The sequence below is a fragment of the Apis dorsata genome, unplaced genomic scaffold, assembly GCF_000469605.1.
Source record: "Apis dorsata unplaced genomic scaffold, Apis dorsata 1.3 scaffold_813, whole genome shotgun sequence".
Classification (NCBI taxonomy): domain Eukaryota; kingdom Metazoa; phylum Arthropoda; class Insecta; order Hymenoptera; family Apidae; genus Apis; species Apis dorsata.
The window spans coordinates 120523-134577 of NW_006263951.1; the positions used below are offsets into that span (position 1 = coordinate 120523).

The following is a 14055-nucleotide window of genomic DNA, read 5'->3' on the forward strand; positions in this document are numbered from 1 at the left end:
AGATTATCCTTACATTCAAAGACACCCCGTATACGTACATCAAGACCTGCTCGATTGCGCAACGAGTGAGCAAATGAAAGTAATCTCTCCGCAACCACGATACACAGGCCAAACGAGATTCGAGTCCCTGGTTGAACAAGGGCAAACATCGCGACGCGTAAATCACCGGAATGATATCGCGTCGCCTTAATCACCGGTTCCATAAACATTTCGGCATGTTTCACGTAATTTTATATTATCACGGAACGAAAATGTAACAGCCATAAAACACGTAAAGAACTAGCCAGATACGACGATTCCGTGGAAAATATAATTTGAAAAAGGTAGGAAAATCGCCCAATTTCCAAACCTCTTTGAAATATAACAAAAAAAATCGTCGTTGTACGATGCGTACAGTGTGTGGAAAAAGTATCGAAAAAAATATTGTGTCGACGTAACAAGAAAGCCCGGTAACGAAGAACAATGAACACTATGTCCAACACCAGCATTCAACCCCGTGAAGAATGTATGTGCTCAGATTCGATCTCGTATTATATATATATAGTCTATCATGAGTTTCAATGTTCGTAATTTTATAAATTTACTTAGATTTCCTTTTTCTTAGGCAGGTTTAATGCTTGCTTATATCTGGATGATAGTTATGTTTGTGGCAGCTCTCGTTTTCGTGATTGGATTCCTGTATCAATTTATTTTTTAAGGTATCGAGAAATATCTATGATGATTGAATGGTTGAAATTGAAACATTTTATCAATAGTGAATTAATTCTTATTCAGGTAATGGAATTATTCTCGTTTGAAATATTCGATGGTAAAATGTATGGTATTCCCTGATTTCTTTAAAAAAACGAGTTGAACGAAGGAAGCATGAAATGCGTGAGATCGTACTTATTTAACGAATTTTCAAATTTGTATATAATATGTAATATATATAACATTATGTTTTAGTGTACGTTTCTTCTTATTTTTTCGATATAAAGAATTTAATCCAATTTTTTTCAATTTTACCTTTTCACTTGACCGATTAATTATTAATAATATTAAACAATAATTGTACCATAAAATATTTTACCATAAAATATATTGTATTTTAAACAAATGTAAACTTTTTGAATCAATTTATTAAATATTATCATTACTGTTCAATATTCAACGATAATATAAATAAATCTTTCGGTTTTGTTTTTATATATCTCCTCATTTTCTATCAAAATGAAATCTCGATAAGTGTAAAGAAATATAATATAATATAATATGTAAATTATTCAGTTTTATTTTTACATTTATCCGTTATGGCGCCTCAAAATATGATTTCAACTGAAGGTGAACTCATACAGAGAATCTCGCTCGCAACTCGCACCTACATATTAATTAAAAGTTATCGATACTCGGTCGTCGATCGAAACATGAAGCTAATTTAATTTAAGAATAAAATTCTTTTAAAAGATCGAAGTAATCCCATCTTAAGTAACAGCCGCTTTTGTAGTTTAATTGGACGAGAGAAAGGACGACGGATATGGAAATACCGAAGACTGTCGTTTTCAAACGTGGTTCGAGGCTTCAAAGTGGAGCAACTGTCAAGATAAGGAAAAGTGAATCGACTGCTTTCACGGTTGTGTTGAATTCTGTTTGAGGATCGTGGATTAAGCGAACGGCCCAATTAGTTCGATTCATCCACCAGTTTGATATTTGTACAAAATTTCCATTGACGAAATATTCGTAACGATCAACAGCTTCGTGTTGTTCAACACGATTGGAGGAGTCCCGAGTTTGAAGAGCAAACAAAATTTCACTTTTTGATCGACGCAAATACGCGAATCGAATTTCAATCGAAATATTGAATATTTATTTATCACACGAGAAATCGATAATTATTATTGTATGGAAAATAAAGAATTTGTAAACGCTGTATACAACTTCGCGATAAGAGATTATTCAAGTTAAAAAAAATTAAAAAATTATTTCAATATGCATAATCAAAATTTGACTACAAGAGATTCGAAATATCTAAAATATAAATCGTTAATAGCTATTTAAGTAGAAAATATAAAGATGATATTCGAAATACGTAATAAGCAATACTCTAAATTCATCTTATGTATCTCCAAGATAAATTCCTGGGAATCAAAAATACGTGTTTTCTGGATTATAAATTATGCATATTAATTTAAAAAAAAAAAAGCACCACAAAAGAAAGAATAATTGGATAGTTATTAGGATTTAAATCTTTCCAAATGAAATTATCGATAGACTGCTGCATCGTAATTCATTAACGCCTGTTTAAATCATGTATAAGACAGGTAGCCAGATTCCAGATAAAAACTTGGCTTTCAAAACATAAATCGATAATCTATTGGTTTCAAAAATGCAAATTCGCGTGTTGAAATAAATTCCAAGGAATAAAATCTTATTTTTTGAACGACTCTTTATGTTTATTATCCTTATTATTATTTATCTATCAAATTCCTATGTTTTTTTAAAATTAAATCATAATAAAATTTCAATATTCCCTTTTCCTTAATCGAATCGATTAATGTTGTCATCGTGATGAAAGATCGATTGCAACATTAATTATTGAAAAGAAGTTCTACTAAAATTGTTACTGTGACTAAAAAGCCACAGTTAATTAGAAGTTAATAATTAAATTTAAAATGATTAAAATGGAATAATTAAAATTTTAATATTATAATTTAATTAAAAGCTTATAATAATTTTCTCGTTTACAATATCGAATATAAAAATCTAAGTGAAGGTTGTACACGATATTCACGGTATGTAGCATATCCTTGTCTTTCAAGGCTCAAGTACAACTTTTACGATATCCGATTCATTCAAATATCAAAGTATACTTGCATAAGTACATTCCTGAATCCTATAGGTAGATGTTTTGGAATTCAAAACCAGCTTGTATAATCAAAGTACTTCGCAAATACAGAAAATGAAACAATATCTTTTCTGACAAGTAATCGAATCCTATGAAATAAAGGCTGTGTAATAAATACAAAATATTTCAGAAAATGATTCAACATCTAAAAACATTGAAATAAAGAATGTATCTTATTTGATCTTATTTATGAACCGTAGCAAATTTTCATAAAATATTAAATGAATATTAAAATATTCATTGGATCGCTATAATTCGAAGGAATAAGAGCATGAAAAAAAGAAATGAGAAGAATACCAAAATTAAATTCATTAGGTTTTTACTTAACATTTCAAATCCATACAAAAAATATTGAAAAAATAATCACAACTAATAATAACTATGCAATATAATCATTGAAATGTAAAGTATTGTATAACCATTTTAAATATCTTCTACGAAATAAAGTGATAATGATAAAATATTGCAAAACTTGCAATATAAACTTTTCTTGTTATTTTTAGATGTTGAATCAATTCCAGTAATATTTTCTACTTAATACAGAACACTTTATTGATTAATTTCATTTCAAAGTCGAAAAATGGACAAAAAATATAAAATACAAGCTTCTACAAATTATAAAAAGTATATAACCTTAAATTTTTAAAAGAAATTAAAATTGTACGTCTTATCTTTCATAAAAATCTTCTAAAAAAAAAAATAAATCACTTATTTCTATCAAAAATAATTGAAAAAAATAAATAAATTATTTATCCAAAATAAAAATGAAAAAATATCTATATATCGATCATAAACATCAAGACAGCGATATAAAAGAAGACTTAAACCCATAGAAGCTTCCTCTCGAAGTCTCGCGTCTAAATACGAGCCCTATCTACCGCACGGATCTAAATCCTTGTAAATCAGAACCATCAGGAGATGGTTTCCAAGCGTACTCGCGATCTTCCCACTTCTCGCGGCCCATTCGTTCCATTAACGGTGAACGTACCTTTGATTTTCAGCCTCTCCGGCCTTCTTAGCCCTTCTTCGATCTCGCTCTCTCGTGGAGGAACACACGCACGCGAGCACACGCTTATCCACGAGCGTATACGCGACAATAGCGGTACCAAAGTCGTTTTATTGTCGCGCACTTATTGTCCACCACGTATCGCGGCTCGTAAACACTGTCCCGCCGTTGAAAGCATGCTCCGTGGGCAGATTTCGTAATCGTTTTAGAGGTTACGCCGAAGGTTAGCCCTTCTGCCGTGACCACTACTTCCCTGCTCGTCATCTTCGTCGTTACGACGCATTGCGGATTTTCGAGGCCAAGGAACGCTTCAACGATAAACAGAATGGCTTCGATACACAGAACTCTGACTAATGTCAACGACATTCCGCGATAGAAAAACATTTCCCAAGCGAAATTTTTTTGTTATTATACCTTAACGATATAATCGGATCAACTGAATGAAATTCGTGGAATTTTACTTGAGAATGTTGACGATTCTATCTAATTCAACCATGCTTTCAATATTCTAATTACGTTTCGTATAATTTCGACGTATCAAGAATTTTAATATTATTATATATTTAATACTACTGTTAAATATTATTATATAAATTTAAAATTTATTTTCAAACTCAATAATAATAAGTTAAAAAGTTTTATATCAGTTTTGATATAGAAATAGAAATAAATCTAATAATTTGTTCTATATATTCTCCTATATGAGAATATATGGAAAAAGTATATTAAAAATACGACACATTTATTTTATAGTCAACTCTTAAATGAAGGTTATTAGCAATGAGATAATTATAACACATGGCATTTATTTATTTTGCCATGTGTTACAAGAGAACAACTGTTATGACTGTTTATAATGTTTGCAGCACATAATCATATATAGTTATTAGAGGTTAAAATGTCGTGTTTGCCGCGTCTTTATCTATTATAGCTATGGACTAAAAAACGTGGTTTTTATAACGCAATAACGCATCGAATAATACGAACTACGAAAATCTTACATACTAAACGCCAATCGAAACGATAATTACGCAAAATTGAGAACGAAACGAAATGGAATTGATTCATGATACGCCGAGACGGTGATAATCGCGCCATTGTGATGAATTAAACAATCAAGTGAAGTTCGTTACTTACCGGTGACGAATGTGTAGAGGTTAGCCACAAACCATGCTTCTGTTCAATCGATTTATGACGATTAGCAGAATGTAAATGTTGAATTGGCAGGATTGTAGAATCGAGGTGGCCCGGGACAACGATGATTTTCAGTCTTTTTCTCCAAAAGGCACAAATGTCACCACATCGAAACACGACTCACAGGATCGAGGGGCCGGCGTGTCGTAAATTGCGTCGCAATCGTTCGCGTCTCGAACTTCGTTATACGCGGTGTGTCAATGAATCGAAAGGAAAACACCGGGAATTTTGGGGAGTGGATATAACTGAACGTGAGCTTCGATCGATGTCCGTGCGCAGACTGCCCGCACCTCGGCTGCTGCCGGGCGTTCGTCATGTTGCGGTCTTGCTGGGTCTTTGTCGGTCTTGCTTCGTCTCTCGCTCGGTTACACTCGGCTTCCCCACTATCGTCGATTGTACCGTCTCACTTGCACGACGCGCGCACTTCCCCCTTCGAAATAACACTCAGTTTCGCCGTTCGTTCGATGCCACGACCGAGCATCGAACATTTTCCACCGTTTTCCACAAATTTGCACTGTACAACGTGGATTCGCACGAACTTTTCCATTTATAATGGCTAACAATTCGATGCGTGCGCAGCAGTTTCGATATATCGTTCCGCGCGCCACTAACCGTCATAACTGCGAGTTTCGAGAAGCGGGCTTTCCAATCGAGACTGTTCGATAATTGGAAACAAAATGGGCGGAAAATGCTCTCATTTCAAATTTAATAAATTGATTTCGGCAACGATTTAATGATTTGCCGAAATTATGAGAAAAAAGGCGTTTCTTTATAGAGAATCTATATAGAGTTTTTATTGTTTCTTGAATTCTTATTTTAAATTCAGATCTTCCAATGAAAAATTCTACAAACTTTTATTTTGTAGTTTAATGTTTCGATGATTAATAATAAATATATATTTTTCACTTATTTTGAAATTATTGAAAAAATTAAAAATTGTTTTGTATTTCTTAAGGATTGTTTATTTTCTTTTTGAATAAATTTATTGCAATTAATTTTATTTTTTTTATTATTCAAGTAAATTTGTGATAGGTTGTACAACAATCTTTTATTTATTTATTTTACAAAAAAATCTATTTTGAAAAATTCCCTGATTTCTAAATGAATATAAAACCATTAATTAATTTTTTTTAACATATTCATATATTATTTTCAATTTTATAATATAATTTTAGATTTTAGTTTCTATAGTTATTTTCGATTATTTTATTTTAATTCATCTTCTATGATTCTTCTAAAAACAGATTTTTTTTTCTATATCTATATTCCTAAAATGCATTTCTATTGCAAAAGATAAAAATGAAATTGAACGTTTTCCGTTTTCCATAGATATTATCCGCATATTTATGTATGCATTCACAGTGCAATCTACAATAATTTATATTCGATTTCTACTTGACTATTGAATCCTGCTGTATACATATCATGTACATTATGTCAACTACATATGCCATGATTTATGGTTCTGTTCAGAACAAATAAGTTTTCTGTATTTTACGTATTCCATTGAATACATCGATAAGAATAAAAATAAAAAAAATAAAGAATAAAATTTCAAATACCTGTTTTTCTATTACAATGGATCTATTATTTCCATTCACGTTTTCATCTTATTTCTTTCTAAAAACAAGATTTCTTTCTAATTGAATTTCAATCATTATAATTATCTTAAATTCAAGTATTGATCCATTAAACTTTATACAATTATTTATATTAGATTCGTTTCGTTACAAGAAATTTTTAATTCTGTTTTAATTCGCTTTATAATTCTGTTTCGTTACAGCTTTCAATTTTAGAATGAGATCTTGTTACAAATAGATTAATTTCTAATTTCGATAAATCTATCAATATTTTCATGTATTTAGATATTTTTAGATATATCCATATTGCGATATGTGGTCTTCTTCTCATCTCTAAAAGACCATATATATGTATATTATTACAAAACCAAAGGAAAAAATGGAGGATATATAAACAATTGCAACATTTATTGGTTAATGTTCATTTAAAATGTTCAAATAATCTTCGCCACAATTATCGAATAAACGAACGATCCAGTCAGACAGCTCCTCGAGCAAAGTGTTGCCTAATTTTTCTCCACCAATCCTGAAAAAACAAGAAACATTAACAAAACTACACGTTACCATACGTTCATCATCAACGTCACTTATCGCTAGTGATGGGATCAAGTACATCGTAAGTAAATTCGAAAATTGACAAATTCGAATTTTTTATAAAGTTTCAAAACAAATTTGAATCCAGAAGAAAAAAAAAAAGAAATCAAAAGACCAATTTAATCGCTGATTCCTTACAACAAACTTTTATAAATTCTAATTATTTACAGATTCACGAAATTTATAAGAGCCTTCAAAACCCAGCCTACAAAAACCGAATAATCAACAACCATCAGAATAAGCTAAATATACTTTACTAATACTAACAAAACTTTTCACATTAGCAATTTGATTTCAGATCCATCGGTGCACGTATCGAACTTGATCCCATCACTACTTACCACTATCAAGCTAATATTCGGGGTAATTGTTTAATACATACCTTGGATCGCCTCCACTCGGCATCAGCGCGAAATTTAATGGCACGTGTTTACTCATTCCATGGTGCACTCGCGATCTCGTTAATTGGCCCGCGGCGCGCATTCATTGATTAATGACGACCCCTCCCATCCAGTTTTCATAATCATCGGGCTCGATTCGTATCCTCCCTCCCTCTCTCCCCACACTTTGGCTCGACAATCGACGGATAAAAGGGTCGTTAAAAAAGAGATTGCGATGTATAGTCCTCCCCCCTCCTCCCCTCTTTCCTCGTGGCGACACACAAGCGACAATCTCGCCTTTCCGCGCCGTGAATTCGCGTGTTATCGCGTCCCCTTATCGGGCGCGTGTCGTCGCTTGACGCGAATAGAAAACCGGATGGATCAGAAATCGACGGGGCCCATTGTGCGACAAGGTGGATCGTGAATCGAGGCAGGAAGCACGGGGTAATAGGATATTTCCAGGCACCGACCCCATTTTCGCGTTTTTACGGATTCGAACACGTCCTGTAACCCAATTGGCCGAGCGTTTTGCTCTGCGGCCGAGAATCGAAATTTTGAAAGAACTTTTAGAAGAAAGAAGTTTTAGAAAAGAGGAATCCTTGGTGTGAATTTATTTATTTTTTTCCTTTCTTTTTTTGATCAAATATTAAAATTGAATAATATTTGTTGTCCAGTTTTCTCTGGCACGAAGTGGTAGCAAGTGATATCAAATTGAGATTTATCGCATCACTTTTATCATGTTTTAAATTTTTGAAACATATTCTCGAGAAAGATTGGAGAAGGATTGCGATGTGATTTTATTTTTGTTGAAAAATTGATGGAGTCGATTACACGGACGGAAGAAAAAATACAAAAATTGGGAAAGGACAGAAAAATTGATCAGATCGGATAAAGCGAATGTGGAAAAGTTCGTGATGTAATAAAAAAAATTATCTTTTGATGGACCCACATCGTTAGTCTAACCAGGCCTCTATTATGCTTTCGCTAGGAGAGAGTGTCATCGATCTTCCGGTTAAAATTACCATCTTTTCATTTTGGAACAACCACTCGTCCTTCATGAATCTCAAAAGCTACGTGGTGAAACTGAATTTTAAGAAGGAAGAGAGAGCGTCACGTGTACAGATTTCTCATAGAGGACGATTGCCTCCTTTGTTCTACATCAAGCTTAAATGGGTTTTTTGATAACAAATAACAGTTACGTGTGAGATAATCATAAAAAATGAAACGCGAAAAATTATAGGAGACACTGATGAATGAATGAGTTTAAAAAGATCGAAAATGAAGCATCCTTAAATGATGAACAATAAGCAATAAATCAGTTTTATTATCCCGCGTCACAAGTATGAATAATTGTGATTTCTTAATTACTTCTTGTAGACGATAAGTAATAGTTTTATTTGCATCGTGCAAATAATTTATTAAACAAAATCAAGTTCTTTAATATTTTTATTTGCAAAAACTTTAAACTAATGCATCTTTAAAAAATTCTTTAAATATTCTTTTTAAATAGAAAAACAAATATAGAGATATAATAAACAATATAGTGAATTCCAATATATTTCTGTACAAGAAATATACTCTTTATACTCACATGTCAGTGTCACATAGTCTGATATTTCCATCGTCAAAAATTCCATCAATATTAAATTTATCCATGTAAATCTTTTTATCATCTCATAATATACAATAAATAAAAATGACCATTACTGTAATTATCGATTATTGTAAATTTTTTTCTCATAATTGAACTTTCAAGTTCTAAATTAAATTAAGTTCCATACTATTAAATTTCTATATAATGCAACAATAAAAATGGCTCCAAATCTTAACAATTCTTATTGCTATAATTATCAAATTGGTTGTAAAATTGTCCTTTTCATGACCAAACGTTCAAACTAAATTACCATGCGATGCAGAGTTATCCACAAACCGCTTAAAAATCAGTAACTACAATCTCCACTCTTGGATGAAGATCCAAGAATCTTCCTGGAAAAATAATCGTAATTGACATAACTATGCGTCTCGTTCAATTTCGTCGCCGTCTTTGTCTTCGAAATTTTGCGTCGCAGTCTGGTAAATCATAAACGTCATATAACTGACCGTAAAACCGTGCGATTGCGGTCGTAATTCTTTTCTGGTGGTACCCGACCACGTGGCTTCCCGACTGATTTTTCAGTTTTCACTACGCGGAAGGTTATTGAACGTGTCGCGGTGTGCCAAGGTAAACCGAGTGGAACGAACGGCGAAGACATGTCTATTGTTAAAGAGCAAGGCGTTCTCTGAACGTCGTTTTCCATGTCCGCAATTGAGTTTTCACCTCGACATCCCTCATTTTCATCATAAAACGCGTTTTAATGCCTCTAGAAGTTATACCCGTGGCTATGGTTTCCTAGTATTTCTCCTTTTACTATTAGATAGATATAAAAATAAATATATATATATATAAATCTTTGGCATTACACCGTTTCGATTATATAAATAGATTTACATTCGAGGAATTGAATAGATAAATAAAAAAAAAAAGAAAAAAAGGAAATAAGATATCTTAAGTAGAAATGGGAGAAATTGTTGGTTGAACGGTATAATTGGCTAATATGTTGCTTCCTTTCCAGTCGACACAATGTTGAATCGAAGATTTTGAAGCGTTTGAAGATGTTCAAGTAAGTACACTCGGGATTAATATGTTGAGAGTTATGAGATTCAACGGCAATTGGCATCTTCTTAACGCGATAGGGGTTTGTTTGATAGCTACTATTAGATTTGATTAAAACGGTAAAATTCCTCTTTCGTTCATTGTATTCATTGGATTAAATTTAAAAAGAAGCTAGAATTGATTGATAATATATAATAAAAAAAGACTTGCTACGTCAATAATTCAAAAAATTATATTACGATCTTCCTGAAAGATTTATTTTATCAAAGTTTCCTATCAACGCGACTAATTTCTCATTATATTCACCAATCATCCCACTTTCATAAAATACAATCCATCCAATTTTTCCATCCAATCCATGATTATTCCCTTTACGAACGATCATCACGGATCCCATCAAATTCTCTCACGAAAATCGAAGCGAAACCACAACACGTAGTCGAATCGATTGCACGAGCGTTCGCGCAAATTCTATCTATCAACTATAGGCCACACAGAAAGCTGCTCATAGTAGAATAGCGTAACCCGAAGACCTGTGTAACAGTACCTCTCGAAAAAGACGGGGCAACGCTTCTAACTGTACTGTTAAACATCCACGCTCGCCTTCCTTTTTTTCTTTTTTTCTCCCTTTTTTCCTTTTCGAGCCACTTTGGACGCATATTAAACCCGTCCACGAGTCGTTACAGCTGTTTTTTCAACGCAACGGCGACGACCGGCCCATTCTTCGATTGCAAACGAAACAAATACACGCACGTTTTGTACGTCGAGCTGTCCGCCGCGAGACGGCCTCGCGCCCTTTCTTCTTTTTCCCGCTTCCACCAGACAAATGCACGTCGCTTTTCGGATCGATGCACGGAATCTTAATGACATACTCGTCACGTATTCACTCGTGGACGACACTCGTGCACCATAAGTCCTAAGGGACGACAAAGAAAACGTGCCACGTTTTGTGCCGGCTCGAACGGTATCGCGTGCACGATGCCTCGGACACGGCGACAGGTTTGTTAACCGTTTTCTCCGTTGTGTGTGGGAGAACGAGCGAACCATTTTCGAGGAAATTTACGTCTCTTTAACCCTTCCCCGCGAATCAATCTACTCTACCTGAAAATTTCTTTCTCTTCGGTATTTATTATTTGTCGGGTTTCAGAGGGTGAGGAATAGTTCGAGATAGTTTGATAGAAATTTCTTTTAATTTCTCTGAAATTCGTTACTGATAATGACACTAAGGTATAATAAAAATTAGAAAATAGATTGTATCCTGAAAATAGAGTGACAAAATTTAGATTTAGAATTTAATTAAATCAAGATTAGATCGATGGTATTCTCGTTAGGTTTTTTTAAATAAATATTGAATAAATTTTGAAATATTTTCCTTTTGAAATATGTTTTTCATGAAAAATGATTTTTTGATGATCCAAAGTAATTCCAGTTATTGCAATTCGTTCGAAAAACTCGAGTTGGAAGAGTTTCCTCTTAAAAATGGTGTGTATAGTTTATCGGGATGTCAAAAAGGCATCTTGGTTAGGCTTTCAAACGATCTGGCGTATATCCAGAAATATTGCACTTAGAATCCTACATCTCGCAATAACTTCTTGGGATGTGACGTAGTTTCTCGAGCACTTCAAATCACACAAGTTCTGAAGTTGAGCATTCCATATCCAAAAGAGATAAGGTAAAACGAAATAAATTTGTATACAATCTGTTTATAAAATCTTTTCACATATATTGGATACATATATTTAATAAAATTAAAGTAACATTCAAGTTATTCTCTCATAAAAATTTTATCATCGATAACCATATATGAAACTAAGTAAAAGTTTCTCTGTTGTACTTCTATAGTTTATCCAATTCATCCATCTAAAAAACCTTTTTAATACTCTAAGCATTTCTTAGAATATCTCGAATTTTATCTTTTCCTTTATCGGTATATAATAAAATTTTCACCATCAATTGTACATAATTATAATTGAATTAACGAAATAATCAAAAGAACCTGGGAAATTATCTTAATAAAATATTTTTTCCAATATGTACGTTATCCAATTTTCATATTTCGTTTATTTAAAAATCCAATGGCAAAAGAAAAAAAAAAGAAAAAAATCCCTCATTAACGCTCAAAGTATATACACTGTATATCGACACTGTGAAATTAATCGAGGGTTATAAATCATATCGATTGAAATTATGAAGTTCACCGTAACGACCAATGCGAGTATCGAGGGCATAAATCTTCGAAGATTCGATCTATTTTTACACATCTCGGACGGTTCCGATCGTCATTAATATTCATCAAAATGCAACGTATCCCCGGTGCACCTCACAGGAAGCAATAAAGCACAAGCATCGATCGGAATGTCTATTAAATTAGCTTTGTCTCTCATCTTGATTCAACATGCTGTCCGACAACGCTCGTGGCTCGTCACGAACGATGCTTTCTTACGTGCTTAAATATGCACGAGCCGCTTATCATCGTGTTATTCGCTCCTTTGACACGAAAAGAAAAATTTCTTCCCTCCTCCCCCTGATATTCTGATCCATTTACAATCCCGATGTTCAAAAATCTTGAGATCATTTCCTTCTCCGATCAAATTATTTCTATAACCATAGTTATCGCCATAGACTCTTCAGAATTAATTTTACATAAAGTACATAATGCCATATATTTCTTTAAAATATATCGTAAATTATTTCATTATATTTTTATAAAATAGAAAAAGGTATTATTGTAATGAAAAATACGACGCAAATACACTCTTTTTTAAACAGATCATCAAATTTTCTTTTTCCATCACCGAGGAAAAAAATTCAAAATCGCAAACGTAACCCCTGTTATCAAGAAACCTTGGAACATCGTTTCAATAAAATATTTTAAAGAGACTCGTTTTGATTAGAGATCCAAAGGCGAACGGAGTGTGACGAATTTTCCGGAACTCCGCGGTCTCAGGGAGGCGTTGATTTATTACATTGTCCGGGAACGACCGATAAAAGCATCCTTTACGCGTGTGTAAAAATTACACGATGCAACGGACACGTATTACGGGCACACGACCCACGCGTCCCTCTTCGAATGATCATCGTACTTGAGAATCCTTGTTCATAAAATTTTTACGATAATTTATAGCTTAATATACCAGCAAAATGCTCGATAGTTTGCCTTTTTTCTCTCTCTCTCTCTTTTTCTCTCTCCCTCTCCTTTCTCTCTTCTTCTTCTTTTTTTTTTTTTTTTTTCTTTTTCTTTCTGCCCGACCGCGACCCCTATTTGCTCGTTTTCCAGTTTTACCGCCACTATCACACATTGGCATCGCGTCTTACATTGTAACGCGTATCAATTTTAATAACTAACATTATGCTACATTATTTATTTATGAGTCCATACCGCGGCGGAGACCTGCCTCGTGGCTAATTAGATTCAGGCTTTCCATTACCCGTTTATTGAAATTACACGGTTCAACGTTTTATGCATACCGTGCTCGTGTTTCTTCTTCGAGCGAATATTTCGTCGGATATATTAGGTTTTATTTTCTTTAGGCTTTAACACATCCTATCTTCAAGGTTCCATTGTATCGCGTTTTACGCGCGGTTTTGCTCTTTCGTCGTCGCTTCGAATTTGACGATTAATTCTCTCGAAAAAATGACGAAATTCTTGTGATTTTATTATTGCAACAAAGATATTTCTGAATGAAACGTTTTGAAAATATATGCGTGTATATATGCTTCGTTTTATTCATTTTATCCATAATTCTCTTTTTCGTGTTCTTCACATC

General features: G+C 33.3%; 1 protein-coding gene and 1 long non-coding RNA gene across 2 annotated transcripts in view; one reads left to right on the forward strand and one right to left on the reverse strand.

Annotated features, from left to right (window-relative positions):
- Window positions 1-5625, reverse strand: part of LOC102672997 — a 105668-nt gene extending 100043 nt beyond the window's left edge. The window contains exon 1 of the mRNA XM_006623069.2: window positions 5025-5625. The gene's annotated coding sequence lies outside the window, so the exon portion shown is untranslated. The remainder of the gene's footprint in view (window positions 1-5024) is intronic.
- On the forward strand, window positions 423-943 carry LOC116186515. The gene is made up of 3 exons (XR_004151518.1): window positions 423-505; window positions 605-698; window positions 775-943. It is a non-coding gene; the product is annotated as an uncharacterized LOC116186515 (long non-coding RNA).
- Window positions 5626-14055: the final 8430 nt, after the last annotated feature.